Source organism: Diabrotica virgifera, chromosome 4, assembly GCF_917563875.1.
Source record: "Diabrotica virgifera virgifera chromosome 4, PGI_DIABVI_V3a".
In the NCBI taxonomy this organism is placed as follows: domain Eukaryota; kingdom Metazoa; phylum Arthropoda; class Insecta; order Coleoptera; family Chrysomelidae; genus Diabrotica; species Diabrotica virgifera.
In genome coordinates, this window is record NC_065446.1 from 235,137,514 (window position 1) to 235,156,881 (window position 19,368).

Consider the following 19,368-nt stretch of genomic DNA (forward strand, 5'->3'; position numbering starts at 1 on the left):
AAAACATATTTTTTCACCTAAAATATTGTCTGAAGCTATTTCTTTGTGGCGTTTATGTAATTTATATTATTCTAAATAAGAAATAAGCCACAATTTAACTTAAAAAATTATTTCATTAACTTTTATTTCGAACGTCGTTGTCAAAATACAAAATATTAATAAATTAAACAAAAATGTTGTTGCTTAGTAAAAAAAATCTTCTAATAATTGCCGATATGAATGAGTTAGAATAAATTATATTATTAGAAGAAATTTTTTTACTAAGCAACAACATTTTTTTTAATTTATTAATACTGTGTATTTTGACAACGACGTCCGAAGTGGTGGACGAAACGTTAACAAAATCGTTTTTTAGTTAAATTGGGGCTTATTTCCCATTTAGAATAATAAATTACACAAACGCCACAAAAAAATAGCTTTAGAACAATATAAGTATTAATGCCAATCATCATTATCCATAAATAGATACACATGAAATATTTAGCACTATAAATATTAAAATAAATATTTTAGGTTAAATTATATGTTTTAAATACATATCCAAAAACTTACAAAAATAATAACCCATTCGTACCGCGTATCTGCAATCGCCTTGTCTGTGCATGAGGTAGTGGGTTCGGTTCGGTTCTATTCCTTGGCGCGGTGCGGACTCTTAAGTCCGATTATCTACTTTCGGCTCATTCGGCTGGGCCCGCTGTTTTAGTAAACTCCTAAAAAGAGAGATAGAAGTAGGAGGTTCTACTTCAAAGATATTTTCTACATGCCAATGTTAATGTTGCTATGATTTCTGGTTTTAATGTCTGGAACTTTTATATTGGTCCACTATCTCAAATGCAGTTCAAACACTGTGTCTTAAAAAGCTATGTTCCATATTTCTTTAATTTATACTGTATGTTAAGAATTCTAAAGTATGTAATATACCGCTTATTTTTAGTTATAACGCAGAGTGTTTCTCACCTCATTCAAACTAAAAAACTCACTGCTAAATTGTTTATCCGCACCTAACACTGTAAAACTGGTTTAACTCAATTTTTTGCTGCTCCATTTTTCTATTCGTGCTCGTCACCAACCCCAGCTAAATTCGTCGTATGCCAGATCAAAACGATAACACGTAAAATAAAATTTGAAATGAAAAATTACGATGTCAGCTTTCAACTGGAGTACACAGGCACAGACGTTCTTTAAAAAGAGAGAGCCAGAGGTAGAAACTGGGGAACGTTTTGCAATATATTGAGATTGTATTTCGGATCGTTCAGTAGCGACACCTACACACAACAAAACCGCGTTGGGGAGTTGGCAGAGTCGCAATTAGTATGCAGATTTTTGGTTTTGGAATTGTAGTTAATTAATGTCAATTAATCAATCAATGTCAATTTTTGGCAATCTTAGCCAAAAAGGACCCCTTTTAACACAATTGCATGTTGCCAGTTCCAAAAATTGGTAAAAAAATTTTTAAAGGATTATTTTTTGTTTTTTTCCTAAAATTACTTTTTTTTGCATTGAACATAGTTTTTTTAGGTATTTTGTATTATTCCAAACAGAAAAGGTCTTTGGTCACTTTTCTTCAAAATTGATAGTTTTTGATATATAAGCGATTAAAAATTTAAAAATTGTGAAATCAGCCATTTTTAACCTTTAAGAAATATGTGAAAATCTGAAAATGTCAATATTGCCAAGGTAGCTAGATATTCTTTAAACATCGATTGATGAAATTCCGAAGAGTTTTTTGCAATACAATATCGAAAATCTCTTTGTTTTTAATTGCTAATCAAAGGGGCGCGACATTATTTTCGACCGTTGCATGTATTGTAATATGCGTAAATATATGTTCGGAAAAATATCCTGATTCAATTTTTTTCACCATCTTGCTTGAAAAGGCTCCCTATTAACAAATTTGCGTGTTGCCGGGGCCGAAAATGTGTCAAAAAATGTTTAAACATTTTTTTTAACTTAAAATATTTTCCGACTACATCCTACATATATGTAGGTACGTACATACATGCAACGGTTGAAAATAATTTGTCCGAAATAAATTCAAAAAAAAACCTAAAAAAAATTTGTCCGGTGCAAAAAAATTAGTTTTAGGAAAAAACAAAAAAAATACGATTAAAAAAATTTGACTGCTTTTTGATCCTGGCAACATGCAAATTTGTTAAAAGGGGACATTTTCAAGCAAGATGGTGAACAAAATTGAATCAGAATATTTTGCCGCACATATATTTACGCATATTACATAATATGTACATACATATATTATACATGCAACGGTTGAAAATAATGTGGAGTCCCCTTGATTAGCAATTAAAAACAAAGAGGTTTCCGATATTGTATTGCAAAAAACTCTTCGGGATTTCATCAATCGATGTTTAAAGAATATCTAGCTACCTTGGCAACATTGACATTTTTAGTTTTTTACATAGTTTTGAAGGTTAAAAATGGCTGATTTCACAATTATTAAATTTTTAATCGATGTCAAAAACTACCAACTTTGGAGAAAAGTGACTAAAAACCTTTTCTGTTTGGAATGATACAAAAAACCTAAAAAAACTTTGTTCGATGCAAAAAAAAAGTAATTTTAGAAAAAAAAACAAAAAGCACGTTTAAAAAATTTTTGACCCATTTTTGGACCTGGCAACATGCAAATTTGTTAAAAGGGGTCCTTTTTGAGTAAGATTGTGCAAAAAAATCTGAATCAGAATATTTTTTCTAGCTGATGCGCAGTGGCTTTCTGGACTATAGCGACACCTACACACAACAAAATCGCGTTGGGGACTTGACGGAGTCGCAATTAGTATGAAGATTTTTGGTTTTGGAATTGTAGTTAATTAATGTTGTGCGATTTTAATTAACATTTATTCAGTTTGGTGTCAGCGTTTCAGTTTTCGAATAGTTACGTTAAATTCAATATAAATTTTTGCGTTTGTATACAGTGCTAGTCAAAAGTCCGTACCCCCCATCGTATCTTTTGAACGGTTATACCTATAATAGTGAAATTTGGAGAGAGGAAATAAACGGACGTAAGCTTCTTAACTAGTCATGACAGGTGACGTAATAGTGACAGATGACGTTACAGAGCCACTGTGACCGATAATTTTAAATGGGACCTTATGACAAGTGATACCCCGTTTGAAAGGTATTGAAAATACCTATTCAGTCATACTAATTTTGTTTGAGTCTAATCTAATTTTGATGAACAAATGAAATAAATATAAAATTGTAGTTTCGCATTTAATTAATAAAAATTCAAAATTCCGCCTACGATTACTTGTCAAACAAGTTGACGTTGACGTAAAAACTACTAGAGAATTAAAAAACGTCAACTTTTTTGACAAAAAATCCATAGGCGGACAATTGAATTTTTATTAATTAAATTCGAAACTACAATATTATATTTATTTAATTTATTCACCAAAATCAAAATCAACCTAAACCCAAAAAAATTAGTATGACTGAATAGGTATTTTAAATACCTTCCAAACGAAGTATCACTTGCCATAAGGTCCTATTTAAAATTATCGGTCACAGTGGCTCTGTAACGTCATCTGTCACTATTACGTCACCTGTCACAACTAGTTAAAAAGCTTACGTCCGTTTATTTCCTCCCTCCCAATTTCACTATTATAGGTATAACCGTTCAAAAGATACAAGGGGGGGTACGGACTTTTGACTAGCACTGTATAATAGAATAACGAACTAGCTTCTAAAATACGGAGGAGAAAGTATAACCCTAGAGATGACAAAACTTATACAAAAACTAATATTGCACTGCAAGATAACAGACGCATGGAGAAAGGGCATAATGATATCGATGTTCAATAAAGAAGACAAAGAAGAATCCAACAATTATAGAGGTATAAATCTACTGAACACAGCACTTAAGCTAACCACAAAAGTCCTAACCAACAAAATTAATAAACTAACAACTTTATCAGATGAACAACAAGGATTCAGATCTGAAAGATCCTGCGCAGATGCCGTATTTGTACTGAGACAAATCACAGGAAAGGCCATTGAGTAAAATAAACCAGCATATTATATATGTTTTAGAGACCTGATCAAGGCTTTCGATCGCATCTAAGTCGAAGACGTCCTACATTTACTGTATAGAAGAAACATACCAATCAATATTATATAAACCATCGAAAACATCTACGAAAACTAACGCAGTTTATACCAGTACAAAGAGGAGTCAGACAAGGTGACTCGTTGGCCCACTGCTCTTAATATAATAATGGATGAAATAATAGAAGCAGTAAGTAAAGGTCATGGTTACAGAATGGGGAACAAAGAAATCCAAATATTATGTTATGCAGGGAACGCCGCATTAATCGCCGAGACAGAAGACGATCTCCAAAGATTAACACACATCTTCAATACAACCAAGAAATACAATATGATAATATCAGTAGAAAAAACCAAATGTATGACAATATCTAAATACCCACTACGAAGTAAAATAGAAATTGATGGAAAAATAATAAAGCAGGAGGCAAGGTTTAGACATCTGGGAATACAGTCCCTGGCCAAATTATTAGACGTACTATAAGATTTTATAAAAAATGTTAATTATGAGGCGATACTACGTAGATTTTTTGTATGTACCAGACACAATGTATGTTGTTTGGTTGTCCATTTAGTTGTCTATATTTGATCACAAATAAAACAACATTACTATCGAACAAATCTGTATTTACTGACTCTTGAAGGAAAACAAAAATAACGACAATTAAATGTTATTTTTTTGAGCCGCCTTTAGCCACTATTAGAGCTTTAATTTTACAGGTATCGTAGTACAGGTTTGCAGTGATAGTATGCCGCGCATAATTAAAGCTCTAATAGTGGCTAAAGGTGGCTCAACAAAATATTTAACATTTAATTGTCGCTATTTTTTTTTTTTCGAGAGTCAATAAATATCATATTTGTTAATTAATAATGATGTTTAGTTTGTTATAAAAACTAGACAATTAAATGGACAACAAAATAATAGATGTACATTGTGTCTAGTACATACAAAAAACCTATTTAATATCACTTAATAATTACTTTTTTTATATAAAATCTTATAGTGCGTCTAATAATATGGCCAGGGACTGTAGATATAGCCAGTTACGGAGATGTTGAAGAGGAAGTACAACAACAAAGCTTAAAAGCAAGTAAAGCGGCGGGATCCCTTAATGACACAATCTCAAAGAACAAACACCTAACGCAAAACACAAAATCAAGAATCAGTAAAGCAGCAATTAGACCTATATAGACATACACGGCGGAGACAAGACCTGATACATCTAAAACGAGACGACTACTAGAAACAACAGAGATGAAAATACTCCGACGAATATCAGGGAAAAGTCTGTTGGATAGGGAGAGAAACCAAAACATAAGAAGATCATGCAATGTAGAAGACAAATGGATGGGTTACAAAACGGAAACAGGAGTGGAGCGAACACATTAGTAGAATGGCAGAGGATAGGTTAGTACGAATAGTACGAGATAAGTCACCAAATGGACGAAGAAGTATTGGCAGACCAAGATAAAGATGGTGCGATAATTTAAACAATTTAGGAGGCTAATATTGAAGAAGAAACAGGCTTTAAAACCTACATACAAAAAGGAAGAAGAAGAAGTGTTTGTACAAGTGACTAATTTTCAAATAATTGCATTTCTTTATGTTGAACAGTCGACTTATTTTACACCGTTGCTAAATTATTTAACCAAAATAAATTATTGCTATTGAATTCAAGTCCGTAGAGAATTTGAATGAAATTGAATACAAAGAAGACAAAAACGATGGTCATCAGCAAGCACCAAAATGGAAGGGTGAAGGTCAATGTCAACGTTGTTGTTTTTTTTTCAATTCTTTCACCCTGTATATATTTATTTTTCAAAAAGTTGACACCGCCATTAAAAAGAGCGTAAACATATTTTTAGGAAATATTTTGAACTTTTTAGTTATGTTAATTACCATTTAATAAATGCATAACGTATCTTAACATGTACGTATGTGCGGCAGATTCGTGCAACGATTATAAGAATTATTATGCATTTAATGGTAGAAGCATATAAGTTGGACCACATATACTAGACATATAAAGGTTTAAATTTAGATAGATAAGGCCATCTCAGATTTTGCGTTTTACAAAAATGGCGGACATTCAAAATGGTGACTATATATAATATGTGACTAATAGTACGATAACTTTTGAACGAAAAGTCCGATTTCAGCCAAATTTGGCAACAAGGTTATTTTTTTGATGAGTAAGTTCGAGCTCTTGAACCGGAAGAATCGGTTCACCAAAAGTTGTGTTTTTACTGTTTTTCTATTTAAAAATATGTTGTTTTTTTCCAATTCTTTCACCCTGTATGTATTAATTTTCCAAAAAGTAATACCGCCATTGAAAAGAGTGTAAAAATATTTTTTAGGAATTATTTTGAACCTTTTAGTTGTGTTATTTACATTTAATAAATGCATAACTTATCTTCACATGTACCTATGTGCGGCAGATTCATTTTGAATACCCGCCATTTTTGTAAAAGACAAAATCTGAGATGGCCTCTAAATTTGAATCTTTGTAATTGTAGTGTGTGTGGTCAAAATTATATGCTTCTGTCGTTAAATGCATAATAATTCTTATATTATTTGCACGAATCTGCCGCACATAGGTTCATAAGTACATGTGAAGATACGTTATCCATTTATTAATTAGTAATTAACATAACTAACGAGTTCAAAATATTTTCTAAAAAATATTTTTATGCCCTTTTCAACGCGGGTATTATCTTTTTGAAAAAGTAATATATACAGAGTGAAAGAATTGAAAAATAAACAACATATTTTAACATAAAAAATTACGAAAAACAACTTCTGGTAAACCGATTTTTTCGTTTCACGACCTCGATCTTACACATCTAAAAATGAACCTATATACCAAATTTGGTTAAAATCGGACTTTTCGTTCAGAAGTTATTGTACTATTAGTCACATATGTATAGTCGCCATTTTAAATGCCCGCAATTTTTGTAAAATGCAAAATCTGAGATGGCCTCATATCTAAATTTTCAGCTTGCTATTAATCAACTTAGGCCCGGTCTTTTCACCTCCGGATAAATAGTTAACGGGAAGTTTATCTGACAGATAAAAAAAGTAGCGTCTTTTCACTCTGGAATAAAGTTATCCGGCAGATAAATTGACGTTAAATATCAAATATTTAACTGCCGAATAAAGTACCGAATAAGAAGTTATCTGGCAGATAAACTTTGATTTTCGTATATTTCATGGTTTCTGATTACCAGGAAACTAAAAATATAACCTAAAATCTTGAGGGTCTGATTGAATTTATTGCAAAAGTAAAATTGTGTTCTTTCTAAAAATTCTCAATCACAAATTTTATGTTATTTTGTTTTTATACATACCTACCTACTGTAATTTTTTAAGCAGAGTTATTAGATATTAAATTAAAGATGGGTTATAATTTGAAAAAATTATAATAGGTATGTATTATTGTATACCTACCCAACTATATTCATTTACAAAGGAAAGCAAGTTGTAAAAAATAAAAATAGAATAGTTTCTTATCCCATCATTTCTTTGAATTGCCAAATATTTTACGATTCCAAAATGAAAGGTATTGATATATGTAGGTAGTAACTAGAATTATGTATGCACATGGTTCTCACAAACAGTAGATGATACCTACCTTGAAAAAAAAAGCTGCTGTTAAGTATCCAAAACATACTGGGTGTATCATGAAATTCTAAAAAAAATAGAATATAGGAAGACTGATTTTATATTCTGAGAATTTCGTAATACTCCCCGGATATGTTTTAAATAGGTACCTTCTTACTAATATTTTTTTGTGCCAAATATAAGTAATTCTGTATTATTGCTGTTTAAATTCAGATCATAGCAATGGGTTGTTACTTTTTTAATGAGTCCGCAAATACATCCCTTTTTGTATATAGCAGAAAACAAAATGATTACATTGATTCAGTTGTCCTACACTGAAGCAATATATTTATAACATAGAGAGAGATGAAAATGAAGACAATTTTGAAAATGAATTGCTAAGTATAGACCAGGAATAAGCTAAATTATTGAATTTACTGAAGTTATGATGTTTGATAACCTTATAAAAATTTTTGTGTTAAGCTTGTCACGCACGGGGAACTATACTAAAATATATCTCATATCATTCACTATAGTAATGAGTGAGGCTGCATACACGGAACTATACCTAATGTATATTATGGTTCCGTTTATGCAGGCTCACTCATTATTATAGTGAGCAATATGAGATGTAATATATCTATTATAGTATACCTCCTGGTCAGTAACAAGCTTTATGGGGAAATAGAAGGATCATTAATATACATGTATAATTTTTTATTCTTTATTTAATTGTCCTTTGTATAATTTAATTATTAAATTTAATAAATCAATGAATTTTTGTGTCTCTTCTGCCCTTTAATTTTCTCTGGCACGCTTGTGTTCTACCCTTTCCTCCTCTTTTTCTATCTGAAGCAATTGAGCTATGTTGGGTATTAGCGTTGTTCTTTCTTGTAATACATTCTCTAGTTTATTATTGGTAGCTTATTTCTGGAACTAGCTTTTTCTTTGAGAACACAGGATTCCATCTTCTAGGTGTTTGTCATATCTGTAACCAATTTTTTTTATTTAGAAAAGTGAAAGATATTTACTATGGGTCATTCCACGAACATATGCCTGTTTTGGATTATTTCGACAACGAATATTTTACTGTGCAACCTAAGAAGTACGAAAGTAAATGGCACTAATAATTATTCCAATAAATAACAATGTAATTTGCAATTTACTTTTGTTCTTCTTATTTTGCAACGTAAAATATTCGTTGTCGAAGTAATCCAAAACAGGCGTATGTTCGTGGAATGACCCATAACAAATATTAAAATTAGGTTTTATTCTTGTTATTGGGATTCTTCAATTTACCATGTAAATTATCCAATCTTTAAAATATTGTGTTTTGATATACATAGTTGGTTTATCCCTAGTTTACTATTCAATATACCAGTTGGATGGATTATAAATCTGTAGCGTTTTGACAATGATTGATATGTCCATCTAGCCTAATTTTTCAGGAGGGCATTTTGAAAGTTTAAATCATGTTTTGTCAACCCAAAAACGAAAAGTAATCAACATAAGAAATCAAGTAATATATCAAGTTCTGGCCTACCTAATACAGTAGAATCCAGATTATCCGTGCTCCTCGGGACCGAAGGTGGCACTGATAATCCGAACATGTATTTCTTATGTATAATAAGTACGTATACACATACATATTATAATATTATGTACCTACCATAAAAAGATAACAGAAAAAATAAATCTTTCATTATGAGTCTCTCTTTCGTCATATAGAGTTTCCGTTAAGTGATTTACAATGACGCTATGTTGATAAAACCTCAAAAATGCAACTTGAGTAATAGAAAATCATAGCACGGATAATTAGGGTTCTACTGTAAGTTAAAAGGGGACATGTGGGACAAAGGGGGTTTTACCTTCATCATATACATACCAAATTATACCAACTTGAAGAAATGTTACTAAATAGCATATCAAGCAAATAATCTCATTATGGCTAAAATCAGACGTAACATCAAGTTTTGCCATATTGCATGATATTTACAGAAATATAGTATTGAATTTAAATAAAAGTTTTCCCCACATTAACAAATTTTTACATCATTTAACAGTCATTAGGTTTGTTCTAGCATCAGTTTCAAACGGTTTGAAACCATCAGCGAATAGTCGACCAGCGCGAGTAGATAGGGGATAGCACTGGTGACTGTATTATGTTGTCTCACTGAGCAACTAATTGCTGACGGTTTCTGACTAGTTTGACTGTTTGCTAGAACAAACCTAATATTAATAATCATATAATATGTACATATATAATTATGTAAACAAAATTACCACTGCATCTGTTTCATTAGCTAGCTTGTCTTTATTTAAACTTGTCTTTGTCTTCTATTTTACATACAAATCAACAGTTTTCCTCTAATTTAAAATGGATTTACCTCTTGTTCAAGCTCTCCAGTAAACTATTTCAGCATAATCAATGTTTTCCTTCTAAAACAATATTGTTGTCTGATTAAAATATGGAAATGTATTTCTAAACCTTATGACTTTGTATACCTATTTTTTTAAGTTGTAATTCTTTGATTTACTTACATTTCCTTCATTCCTTCTTCCAAAATGGAAATAAAATCGATAAAATCATCTTTGAAATACTTTGAATCTAATTATGTTAGGTTAAGTTAAAGCTGAAATTATAAAAATAAACATAAAAGTCAGGTGTGTTCGGAATCCAAACTTACTTTTAAGCTTATCTACCGGATAACTAACTGGAACATAAATTGACGTGAAAAGACGGGTACATTTTATCTGGCGAATAAATATTTATCCTCCAGATAGCTAACTGCCAGATAAGAGCATATTTATTCGGAGGTGAAAAGACCGGGCCTTAAAAACTCAACTCAATCAACTCAAGCAAAATAACAGAACAGCTTTTCCTTAGAATTAGTTTCTCTAGCCACTTCCGTGGTTATTTAAACTAAAGAATTTTTAACCCCCGAGAAGGGGTGGGAACCACCCCCAAGATAAAAGGATAGGATATACTTTGAATTAGGAGATAAGTAGAGGCTATTCCAAAAATTTCATTAAAATCCATGCATTAGGATAGAATTCGGAGGTAATATCCTGTTCTTGCTCCCATTAACTGGCGTAACAGGGGTAGCGGTAATTTTATTGAGAATGATACAAATTGGTAAGAGTACAGGTGGTTTTCGAACAAATCCAATGTTCTAAACCAGCGTTTCCCAAACTTATTTTTCCGTGGCCCGGTTATTTTTGTGGTTATCCTTCGTGACCCACGAATTTTTTTTTGCATATCCTGGCGTGCAAGAACATATACAAAGAAACATATTTAAATATCTATTACAGTTTAATATATTAAAGAAAATCATTAGCTCAAACAAAAATGTAACAAAACAAAATAAAAATCAAATACTTTATTAATGAGAAGTATGCAGTTGTTTCTGGTTAACTGAAAACTTCACGTTTGGAGAAAAATATGTTAATTTTGTCCTCAGGCCGATTTGACTTCCAAACGGTTCCTATATTTATTTTTGAGGAAAACCAGTGTTAAAGAGTGAAAACCCTGCCTCACACTTACAGGTCGTAACGAAAGGAATTAGAAACTTTATCGCTTTTTCTGCTAAAACTGGGTACTTTTGGCGCCAGGACCGCTAAAAATGTATCAGTGGAATTTTGTCAAATATGTCTTTGAGTACCCTATCACAAGATAGTTCAATTACTGACTAAATATCTAAATCCGCAAGTCCTGTCTTGGATTATACGTCCACTGTAAATGGATTCCTTATCCATGCTTTGTTGCTGTGGATGGGGGAAAATATTCCTTCAGATTTGCCTCCAGTCCTGGCAGGTGTTCTTTAAAAGCCACTGAAATAACATTCGGCAATGAATTCACATTATACTCTTTTTGTAGTTCTGTTAGATTTGTAATTTTGTGCTTCCGCGCGACGTGTCCACAAATTAAGCAAATATTTTTTTATTGCAGCTTCCAGCTTCTCTTGTACTACATTGCTACCTTGTAATGTCATATTTAAATTCTTGAAGAAGTCAAAAATATAAGAAATATACGCTACCTTGATTAACCGATTGGCATCATGAAAACTGTCTTTAAATTGAAATATTGCATCCCTAGCCGTTGGTGGATGTTGTTCTAAGAATATTGAAATTTCTTCCTTGAATTATTCAATTAATTCAAAAAAAGTTTTCTTTAAACATTCCCTTTTGATAGTCAACGCACTTCGCAGTCTAAAAGAAGATGTTCATGTGAAATGGCGAGGCGAGGCGAGGCGACCCGGCATTTTGCTTTCGTGGCCCGGTACCGGGTCGCGACCCACCATTTGGGAAACGCTGTTCTAAACCAACCATTATAAATTTGAAAGCACATTTTTTCAATGTATGATTTTCAATTAGAATAATATACAACCTAAAGCCCAAAGCCGGCGACAAACACAAATACATCCACCACAAATATTAATTCATAATATCATCTGCATCCACTGCCACTAGCATATATTATGCGCCAAATATTATTCCATTCCGATAAAGTCTATTTAAATACATAGCACATACATACAATATGTAAATGAATACATTACTGAGACTACAAATTAACAAACTTCAAATTTTCATGTCATATCCAAATAATTATCTTAATGCTTCTGCAAATAGAGCTGTATATACACGTTGAATTATATTATTTAAATAAAGTTCTATTTAGAATAATCAATGTGTGAATCAAATATGTTTATTCAAGCAGAAGTATGTATTGTAGTTAAATAAACTTCAAAATACAAATCCATTCTCAAAATACAACTATTGGTGAAAATTATAAATTATTACAGAAATATATTCGTCTATTATGCACATCAACTAATAGATACAGTTTTGCCAGGAGAAAAACTTAATTATCACGAATACTTGGTTTAAGATACCATTAAGAACATTGTATACTTAGAAGTAACTACAGGGCAAATCTGGGAATATTGTTAAAAATCAGATAAATTTTATAACAATAAACAAACCATTAGTAATGCAATAATAGCAACCAAAATACCGGGTGTCCACTTATATTTCCCCCATTTTAACTGCCTATAACTTCTAAACTGTTCAAGATAGAAATATGCGGTTTTCGCTGAAATATTTTATTTTAGTAAAAGTTTTGTCTGAATGGATTGAATTTTTTATATCGCTTTCAAATACGAAATAAAAAATGGCGGATTTTTGAAAAAAACTTTGTTGACTTTTTTTAATGGAACACCCAGTATATTTTCTTGAAAATTGAAAGAAAAATAATTCACCTATCCAGCGATATAAAGTTTTTCAAAATCGGTTGTCAAATCACTGAGTAAGTAATTTTTAAAATGAGGGCTGCAACGTGGATATCACATACCTAAATAACATAACTGAGCAATATGATATTATGTTACCGTAAAATGGGGTGACTTTGACCGATTTTGTACTTTAATCCTATAAAAATCATATTTTAAATTTTGCTACATTTTTCTATATGGAAATATGTTATGGATTTAGGCGTTTACTTTCAGTAGCTTAGATTATAATTACAAGAAAATAATCATGACTTAGAAAAAAAAATAAAAAATGCCTTTGGTCAAGTTCACCCCATCTGGGGGGAAGCTGACCGTATATGCATTTTGCCTGTAAAATTATTTTTATTGTAAGTGGGGTTAATTTGACCGTTTTTTAAACCATTTTTTCTTAATTCGTTATATCGGTGGGTTTAACAACCCTTAGAATATTAATTTTTTTTTTAATTAAAAATGAATTCTTAGATATTTATAAATTTAAATCATTAAAAATAATTTTAAAAATTATACAGGGTGGCTGAAGTATATCACAATAGATATTTTTCTATGTTTTCGTGCAAATTCACCCCAGCGGTCAAAGTAACCCCATTTTACGGTATGTGATTTCCACATTGCATCTCTCATTTTAAAAATTAATTGCTCAGTCATTCGGCAACCGATTTTAAAAAATTTTATATCGCTAAATAGGTAAATGATCGTTTTTTCAAGACACAAAAAAATATACTGGGTGTTTTGATAAAAAAAATTCACCAAGGTTTTTTTTTAAGAATCCGCCATTTTTTATTTAAAAGTGATACAAAAATGGTCATTTACTTAAAAACTTGAAAAAACGGTCATTTATCTATCCAGTGATATAAAAATTTTTAAAAGCGGTTTTCAAATGACTGAGCAATTAAGTTTTAAAATGAGAGATGCATTGTGGAAATCACATACCTGTATGTGATATCCACGTTGCAACTCTAATTTTAAAAAATAATTATTCAGTGATTTGACAACCGATTTTAAAAAACTTTACATCGCTAGATAGGTGAATGACCTTTCCTTCAATTTACCAAAGAATATACTGGGTGTTCTATTTAAAAAAAGTCAACAAAGTTTTTTTCAAAAATCCGCCATTTTTTATTTCGTATTTGAAAGCGATATAAAAAATTCCATCCATTCAGACAAAACTTTTACTAAAATAAAACATTTGAGTGAAAACCGCATATTTCTATCTTGAACCGTTTAGAAGTTATAGGCAGTTAAAATGGAAAATATAAGTGGACACCCGGTATAACGTAGCCCACTAATTAAGAGTCCGACTAAAAACCGAATCCAGAAACACAAATAACAAAATTCTAGATGTGGAAAAAGGTTCCTAGAAAACGATTCCAAATATCAGAAACTGCAAACAAATCCTGCGGAACAAAACAAAGAATCATACCATGTGATGGTCGCAAACTTTCGGTAAAATGAAGAAGAAGAGGATATGAAGAAGAAAAAGAGGATATGAAGAAGAAGAAGAGGATATGAAGAAGAAGAAGAAAATTGTACCGTACTTAATAATGAATGTCGTAATGAGATGTAGTCAGATGTATGTTCCTCCTGGGAAAATACGTCTTAGATATCAAATTTTACTTTTTTGTAATCCTTCCAAGTATTTTAATAGCAGTATCACTAATTATTCTGGCGATCATCATTCAAATTGTACTGGTACTTCTTTTCATACTCCATGACATTTTTTTCAGTATCTATCTAATAAGCCTTTTTCGGTCCATCTTTGGACATAGGTCTCCCCCATCCATTTCTATTCTTCTCTCTCTGTCGCTACAGTTATCCACCTAGAGCCCATGTGCTTCTTGATATCATCTGCCCATCTCATTTGTATCCTTCCTCTGTCTGTTTTATATTTTCACGGTCTCCAATTTATAAGAATTCTATTCCATCAGTTTTCTTTTTGTCTTATAGTGTGTCCGGCAAATCTCCATTTCAATTTTGCAGATTCTTGTCAAACATTCCTAACTTTGGTTTTCTGTCATATCCACTCTTTCTTATATACATTAGCCTTATGTGCAACATTTGACATTCAATTGCTCTTTGCATTTTCATGATTTTGTCCATATTTACTTTTGTAAACGTCCAAGTTTGGGAACCATAAGTGAGAACAGGGAGTACGCATTGATTGTATACCTTGGTCTTAAGATGTTGTGGATATCTTTTGTTTTTAAGGATGTAGCTTCGTTTGCCAAATGCCGCCCATGCCGAACTAACTCGTCTTTCAATATCTGCTGTTTGGTTTCCTTGTTAAGTTTTATAATTTGACCAACATATATAATCGTGAACTTGTTCTATTTCATCTTCCGATGTTGTTCACCGTCCGATCCTCAATGTGATGTCCTCATCTGTATTTGTTAGGTTTTAAAACCAACTTACTCAAATCAACATGGAAACTTGTAAACCAACATTACTTGTTTCGAAACCAATATGAAAACTTATAACTCAAGGATGGTATTAAAGCTAGGGAATTTAACCTCGGCTTCCGGTTGCAAAGTTGTAACTGGAAGTACTGTTTTAAGGCAAGCGTCCACAGACCCGCATCGTACCCATCGCACGCATCGTACACAACGGATTTTAGTTTGCCTTGTACAAAAACTTATGTAACTGCGTCCACTGATCCGCATCGTACGGATCGCATCATCGGTAACGCCGAAGGGTTGCTTCGAAAGGCAACTTTTGCGATGCGTGCCGGTGAATCATTCGGAATGCCGACCAGTGGGCGCACCCCACGCACTCTGTTCGGAATTTCGCTTGACCCAGTGGGAGCTAATCTACAGCTAATTTGCATTTGACTATAGTCTTCTTCGAAATGAAACAAGTAAACTCAGTTTTAACTTTTATTTTATATATACAGTGGGAAAAATGAAAGAATACCCATGAACGATCACATCAATCACTTATTTTGTCTTTTTCTATAAATAACAGACATTTGTTTTAGAAAATGACAGCAAATACAAAATAAGTGATTGATGTGATCGTTCATGGGTATTCTTTCATTTTTCCGACTGTAGGTATATTCAGGTAAAATTGATAAATAAAAACAGGTAATTGGATTAAAATATCATAAATATTACTCATTTTTCATGTTTATTGGTCTTTTTTAAGATGTCTGGAGTATCCAACTATGAAAATTATTCTCGTTAAAAAAACAACACATTTTTCTATCTTATATGGAATGAACTTTTTAAAAAATATTAGACTTTTTAATGATGTTCCTGAGAGAAGTGTAAAATTGATGCAAGACATTTCATTGTCCCTCACAAAAGATGAAAAGCAAGCAAAGTGTGTTACAAGTACAGTTTAAAAACACAGAAAATATTTTACCAATTTCAGAAAGGCAACTTTAATAATTAATCTTTAAGGAAACTTTTAGTGATATAGTTACTATTTTCCATTTAAATCAAATTGTAACAGCTTTGTGTATTCCTTTATATCCAAATGTATAATTAGTTAGAAAATTGGTGCTACTATGCGGTCTACCATTGTGTTTCTGCTATAGGTTGCGGTCTACCGAGAGAATTGGTGTATAAGCTGTATAATTACTATGCCAATAAAGAATGTTTACAAATCAAACAAATGAAATAGAGAATGTGGAAAAATCCCCTTACGAATAATTCAGACATCCACTATTTCGGGCTGGGAAAAATTTTTCGAATAGAATCAAAGATCCAATCACCAGTTCTTAGAAATGTGTTTCGCCCTCTTCAACCTCTCTGGGCTCATCAGTAAAGATGAGAGGTTGAATATCTTCAGACACATTCCAATCAAAAAATAAACATTCGATTTTAATTGGAATGTGTCTGAAGATATTCAACCTCTCATCTTTACTGATGAGCCCAGAGAGGTTGAAGAGGGCGAAGCACATTTCTAAGAACTGGTGTTTGGATCTTTGATTCTATTCAATAAAATTTTCCCAGCCCAAATAGTGGATGTGTGAATTGTTCGTAAGGGGATTTTTCCACATTCTCTATTTCATTTGTTTGATTTCGTACGAGTGGTCGTTAAACAAGTAACTTTGGATCTTTTGATCACTGAGTGTGTTTCAAGGATCTACATCTTTTGTTTTGTTGTTTAGAAAACATTTGTGATTATATTTTTTTTAAAATATGTAGAGTTTCTCTAAGGTTTTATAGGTCTAAAGTTAATAATTTTCGAAATATTTAAAATGACATAATGAGAGTTTTACCAGTATAGTGCCTTTTTAAATAATTTAATATCTTTTATAAAGGTGAGCAATATTTTTACTTTTTCGAAAATTTTGGGGGGAGGTCTACCGATTTCCCCCAAATTTTAGTATGTTGTTGTCCTACAAGAAAAATGGCTCTCTGAATTTTTTCAGATTTTTTGAGCCCAGGCGGTCATTTTGTGAGCCTTAAAACAACAAAAAATAAAAATTTTAACACTTTTTGAAGAATTTTTTTCAAGGGTCTGTCTTATAGTTATATGTTAAAAACTACTGTCAAAAAAAATTTTGTGCAATTCGAAGTTGGTAGAAAAAAGTTGCACCTCTTTTGCTAAAAGAGCACTTTTTAAACGACCGTAGCTTGAAAAGTTGTGAAGCACGAAAAAAACTTTATAAAACAAAATTATTGACTTTTTTAGATCTTTCGACTAGTTACTACCTAAGTATAGCTGCGTTACTTAAAAGCTGCTTTATAGCTGTTTGAATATGGTCATTTTGGCTACACGGTGGGTCTACTTTAATTTTAACCAAAATGGCGCCTTGACGTTTGACAGGAGTTGAAAAAATTCAAGTTAAAAGTAGACATCAGTAGATAAAGTATGACGTTTTTAAAATCATTTTCTGTGAAGACAGACCCTTGAAAAAAATTCTCCAAAAAGTGTTAAAATTGTTATTTTTTGGTTATTTTAAGGCTCACAAAATGGCCGCCTGAGCTCAAAAAAATCTGAAAAAATTCAGAGAGCCATTTTTCTTGTAGGACAACAACATACTAAAATTTGGGGGAAATCGGTAGACCTTCCCCCAAAATTTTCGAAAAAGTAAAAATATTGCTCAGGTACAGTCGGAAAAATGAAAGAATACCCATGAACGATCACATCAATCACTTATTTTGTATTTGCTGTCTTTTTCTATAAATAACAAACGTTTGTGATAGAAAAAGACAGGAAATACAGAATAAGTGATTGATGTGATCGTTCATGGGTATTCTTTCATTTTTCCGACTGTATATCAATATAATATACAATTTTATCACTATTTGCAAATACAATTTTTTTCATATTTTTAAAATGGACACCCTGTATATTAGTATTGCATTTTGTAGTAAATATTACAGGCTTTTTTTTTAGATATCATTTCATGTGCCACATTATAGTCGCAGAAACAGTACATAATGAGATATATTAATTATCGCACATTGAAAAGTCAAGCTCGAATATTTAGTTGCGGTTTTAATGACATTATTTATCGTATATAATTATTATAATAAAATCGTATATCCTCTCTAGCAAGCAATGCAACTACCGACCAAAGTATTTCTATCACAGATAAATACCTTGGACTGATCACAAAGTAAATATCAAAGGTCATGTCCACAGAACGTGGCAAACTACTTGGGATCAGACTAACAACAAACTAAAAGAATGCCTAAGTCAAGTAGGAACTAAACTCATGTTACCAAGTAATAGAAAAGACCAAGTCATCATCAACCGACTCCGAATAGGACATACGTTACTAACACACAAGCATATCTTCAACAAGGAGGCCGCTCCGATGTGTACCAATTGCAACACGCAACTGACAGTGAAACATATAATTATCGAGTGTCCAGTGTACCAGAAAGAAAGGATCGCGTGTGCTCTTGGTGACAATATTAAAAGTGTACTGACTTCAAACCTAAACTCCTTATTAAATTATCTCAAAATGACTAAACAATACACCAGATTGTAAAGCATTTTTATATAATAATATGTATCTTACTGTTTGTGTATGTCCCCCCGCTAATAACCCTTAGTGGTTGATGCGGGTTTATTTGTGTAAATAAAAAAAAAAAAAAATCGTATATCAATCAACGCAAAAGTTACACGAAGAGTTCAAATTAATATCACTTCCAGTTCTACTTCTGATCACGTTGAGTGAAAACCTGGAATTTACAAAGTCCAATTGTTATTAAATAGCAATTTTAAAAACTGACTTCGATCTGAAGACCAACAAATTTTACGATCAATTATATAATTGATTATAAACACTTTTATACCAATCTAACTTTTCATCATAAAACGCATTAACTATTTCACTACTTCGTATCATAAGCCCTAAGTACATAAAACGTGTTTTTACAAGCACAGCTTCGAACAAAAATAGCCCTGATACGAACAGTTGCTGATATATATAAATACCCCGTTCTGTTAGTATTGTTC

The 19,368-nt window shown here is 31.8% G+C and overlaps 1 protein-coding gene and 1 long non-coding RNA gene across 3 annotated transcripts in view; one reads left to right on the forward strand and one right to left on the reverse strand.

Moving 5' to 3' along the window:
* Positions 1–19,368, forward strand: part of LOC114324264 (uncharacterized) — a 466,791-nt gene that overhangs the window by 47,025 nt on the left and 400,398 nt on the right. The window lies entirely within an intron of this gene.
* LOC126884110 (uncharacterized) lies at positions 8,374–10,494 on the reverse strand. 2 transcript variants are annotated; one of them, XR_007697857.1, is made up of 4 exons: positions 10,351–10,494; positions 10,205–10,296; positions 9,947–10,102; positions 8,374–8,651 (listed from the first exon to the last, which is right to left on the reverse strand). It is a non-coding gene; the product is annotated as an uncharacterized LOC126884110 (long non-coding RNA). The 2 variants fall into 2 exon arrangements; XR_007697856.1 differs by having other exon boundaries at positions 10,205–10,494.